A 4988-nucleotide genomic window follows, 5' to 3' on the forward strand; every position below is an offset into this window, starting at 1 on the left:
TCCTCTCTCCATGACACCTTTTGTGTACTACCTCAGGAGGACCTTTACCTTGAGACAAAATTATGAAGACTATCTCTACCAGCAAAGATTCCAGTGAGATTTGCCTACGTGGATAAAGCTAAAATCTCACTAAAGTGAGGTTGTTGGCAGTGCTGGAGCCTGAACTCAGGGCCTGGGCACTAAGCATTTGTACTCAAGACTAGCCCTTTACCACTTGAGCCCAAACTCCATTCCCAGCTGTTTTTATTTTTGGTAGTAAGAATCTATCAGACTTTCCTATTCTAGGTGACTTGGAACTTCCATACTCAGATCTCAGCCTCCTGACCAGTCTGGATTAAAAGTGTGGATCAGCCATGCCCCACATCTGAGGACTTCTGCCAACACATTTTTTCCCAAAAATTGGAAGAGGAAGATGAGGGAGGGTTGGGCTCATCCTGCCCTGCATATGAAGGAGAGCATCAGCGCCAGAACTTCATTCCCTGTTGTAGGCTGCTGGAGGAAAAGGAAGCAAATAGGCACAGGCTGGCAGCAGATGGCACAGAACAACTTGTGACCAAGACTCCCAGAGCAGACCTCAGAATCGATGACAGAGTTGGATCTACCCAGTAACAGAGGCAGTGGTGACACCTGAAACTGCGCGTTTGAGCGTTTGCTGCTAGTGAACAGGGCCACCTATGTCTCAATGAGAAACGTGAGATTTTGGTGGAGAAGGTGAGATTAAACATTATGTATCATGCAAGAAGACAGACTATAAGGGGTCTTTTATTATTCCAAGTGAAATTTTGGATTTCCTCTTCTGTTTCTTTAAAGAATGACATTGGGATATTGATGAATATTGCACTGAATTTGTAGATAGTCCTTATCAAGATTGCCATTTTTACAATATTACTTCTTCCAAAGCAGCAGCATAGTTTTTTGCATTTCCTCAGTAATGCGTTAAGTTCCTTCTCCAGGGTGTATTGTTCCATTAAAAAGGTGCTTTACATTCTAAGTTAATTCCTAGGTATTTTATTTTCTTTGATAGGAAAATGAGTTGCTATCCTGATTCTTGCCTCATTCCTCTCATTTGTTGGCATATAGGAAGGCAGTTGACATTGAGGGTTAATTTTATACCCTGCTACCTTACCAAAGTTTTATATCAGCTCAAGCAGCCTCGGAGTAGAGTCTATAGGGTTCTTTAAATACAGAATCATGTCATCCGTAAGGAGAGAAAGTTTCAGTTCCTCTTTACCTTTTCCTCCTCACTCCAGTTAGAATGGCGAAGATCTAGAAATCTAATAACGTATGCTGGAGGGGATGTGGCCAGGAGGGATCACTACTACACTGCTTGTGGGATTGCAAACTCGTTCAACCACTATGGAAAGCACTATGGCAGTATCCCAAAAAGACTAACCATAGAGCTCCCCTGTGATCCAGCAATTTCACTACTTGCCAATCGTCCAGATAGGACATACTAAATTCACTAGAACAATTCCATTTATCACAGCACTATTTATTATAGCAAAGGTATGGAACCAACCCAGATGTCCGTCAGTTGATTAGTAGATCAAATATGTTATTTTTACACAGTGGAATTCTGTGCTTCTATCAGAAAGAATGACATAGACGAATTTGTAAGGAAATAGAAAGACTGTAAAGTTTAGAAATTAGTTTCTGTATCCTTGTCTCTCTCTTTCTCTATCTCTGTAAAATTTAGAAGTTCCTGTTTCTCTCTCTTTCTCTCTCTTTTCTCTCTCTCTCTTTCTTTCTCTCTCTCTCTCTGTCTCTCTCTTTCTCTCTCTCTCTCTCCAATCCTTAGGCTTGAACTCAGGGCCTGAGCTACTTTTGCTCAAGGTTAGCACTCTACCATTTGAACCACAGTGCTGCTTCTGGCTTGCTCTTTTCACGTAGTATTGAGGAATCTAACCCAGGCCTTCATCCTTGATAGGTTAGCACTCCACCACTAAGCCACACAGGCAGCTTTTAGAGGTTTCTGACAAAGGTTTTCCTACATGCTATTATTTCTTCTGTGAGTGCTCTTAATGCTTGCTGAAGGTTGACTTTGTTTAGAAGACTTACCCTAATGCTCCCATATACAGAGATTCTATATATAGCTAAATGTTTTTCATTACTCAGAATTTCTCTATTTCTCTATTGTGTATGTTCTGAAATGTACTGAAGACTGACTTCTGATTAAAAGTCATTGCACATTTGTTCTATTCATTAGTTTTCTTTTCTTCTATGGGAATCAGGTTTGTGATGAACACAGAAGTATGCCTTCCAGGTCAAACACTTTCCACATTTGTAATATTCATAAGGTTTTTCTCTCTTATGTGCATTTTATACTTAGTCATGCGTTCATGATGGATTTTTTCATATTCTTATATTCATACGATTTTTATCCTGTGTCTATGTGGTATCATGCAAACTCAACTATGAGTTCTTCAAAAAAATTTCCCTTTCATTTTATTCATCGGATTCTATCCTGTGGGTGTTTAGTGATAGATCTTGACTTGTGCCTTCTGGGGTAAAGACTGAACATTTGCTACATTCATTAAGGGTTTGATCTTGTGTTGGTTCTGTGACACAAGCTGAGTTTTCTTCCACAGACTAAAAAGTCTTTCCTATTTATTACATTGCTAAGGCTTCTCACATGTGTGAACTCTCCTACGCTTCTTGAAGGGTGAATACTGCACGAAAGACTTTCAACTTTGGTTATATTCCTAAGGTTTCTAATATGTGTGAATTCTGTTATGCCTCCTGTAATGTGACTTCCAACTGAAGGTCTTACCACATTTGATGCACTCGTACAGTTTCTCTCCTGGGTGTGTTCTCTGATGCAATTTGAGGGAAGACTTCCATTTGAAAGACATTCCACATCGGTTACATTCATAAGGTTTTTCTCCTGTTTGAATTGTCTTATGCATGTTGAGGTTTGGCTTCTGTGTGAAGGACTTTCCACATATGTTACACTCATAAGGGCTTTCTCCTGAGTATATTCTCTGATGAACATGGAGTTTTACCTTCCATTTGAAAGACTTTCCGCATTCACTACATGCATAAGTTTTCTCTCCTGTGTGTGTTCTATTATGACCATCAAGATATGACTTCCACTTGAAGTTCTTTCCACATTTGTTGCACACATAAAGTTTCTCTCCTGTGTGTGTTCTTTGATGCAATTTGAGGGAAGATTTCTGTCTGAAAGACTTTACACATTGGTTACATTCATAAGGTTTCACTCCTGTGTGTATTCTCTGATGAACACGAAGTTTTCCCTTCCCTTGGAAAGATTTCCACATTCATTACACTTATAAGATTTCTCTCCTGTGTGTGTTATTTGATGAACTCGAAGGTGTATCTTCTGGGTGAAAGATTTTCACATTTGTTACATTCATAAGTTTTCTCTTCTGTGTGTCTTCTCTGGTGCAAAGTGAGGTATGATTTCAGTCTAAAAGTCTTCCCACATTTATCCCATTCATAAGATTTCTCTTGTGTGTGAGATCTCTGATGTGTGCTGAGAGCTGAATTCTGGGCAGAAATTTTATTACGTTCCTCATATTCATAAGGTTTGTCTTCTCTTGGAGATCGAGGTTGGAGCGTCAGGTCTGACTTCTCAGAAATTAATTTTCACACTTGATGTACGCATCACATATCTCAGGATATTTGCTCTGAGGTATTGTAAGGCGTATTTCATTACTGAAAGATTTCTCACATTCACTACATGTATGAGGAGTCTCTCCTGTGTACATTTTCGGATGTGTAGTGATGGTCGGTGTTAAGTACAATATTTTTCATCACACAGTACATTTAGCAGTTTTCCTCCCTCCCTGGAGAATTTCTTGGTCAGGGAGAACAGAATTATGATACTGCAGATCTTTTGGACTGTCAAAATCATGAATAAAATGCTCTGAATATGCGATGGATTTTTTAAGAACAGGAGATATACGAGATCTATATGCAGCATGCATCTCATCAGGCTTAGGAGAAAGAAGCATGTTCTGACACTTAATGAACTCCTCAGTCCTCACCCCTAAGTTGTTACCGTTATTAATAATCAGCTCTGGATTATGTGTAGAGCTCAAATTTAAAGTTGTTGCTAATCTCACGTTTTCCTCCACTTCGATACTACTTGCAACTGCTACTTCACAAAGACATTCATGTGGACTTTCCTGGCAGGTCTTGAACACATTTTCCATTACCTGGACATCTAAAATGAGTCATAGAAAAAAAGACACAAACATACATGAGATACAAATATTCCTTACTGTAAAGGAAATGACTTTACTTTCCCATCCTAAGTGTTAGATATTTTAAAATATAAATGTCGAAATTGATTTATGAGAAATATATGCTTTTCTCCCTAACATATTAAGAAAATGATATTTTACAATGACCAATAATATTTTTCTGTGTTTTATTCTCTTTTTATATCACAGGAAATATTTATTGAAATTACCCAACTATGTATTGCTACAGTTTTAAGCTGAGTACTACCTATAATATACCTGCAGGTGTTTTTTTTCAAATACTGTTTTGTTTATACATTGAGGAATAGCTGCCTTTGTCTTATTTTTGTGAAATAATCTAAATATTGTGCTGTTTTGCATCTTTTTAAAACCTTCTTTTCTTTTCTTTTCTTTTCTTTTTGTAGTTCATAGGCCTCGGCCCTGTCCCTGAACACTTCAGCAGAAGACTATAACCCCTATCCTTGAGCTACAGCCCCACTTCCTGTTTTCTAGAGTTAACTACAGATAAGAGTCTCAGGTCCTGAGTAGCAGATAGGATTACCTTACCCAGTTTCAGTGCTGTTTGCTTTTTAACCATTAAGTGAGGAACACGAATTTTTTCTAGATTCAGCGGCCACAAGTTTGGTTTATATGTCTGTTTGCCTTTGATCCAAGCAAGAACGATTCTTGAGAGTAAGGACTTACACCTATATCCCTTCAGTTACAACTTCTCATTAAAGTCTCAATTTAGGTATTTGTGGGAATTTTGAAATTTGTTTCTTT

Source organism: Megascapheus bottae, unplaced genomic scaffold, assembly GCF_031878675.1.
Source record: "Megascapheus bottae isolate mThoBot1 unplaced genomic scaffold, mThoBot2.hap1 HAP1_SCAFFOLD_47, whole genome shotgun sequence".
NCBI classification, from domain to species: domain Eukaryota; kingdom Metazoa; phylum Chordata; class Mammalia; order Rodentia; family Geomyidae; genus Megascapheus; species Megascapheus bottae.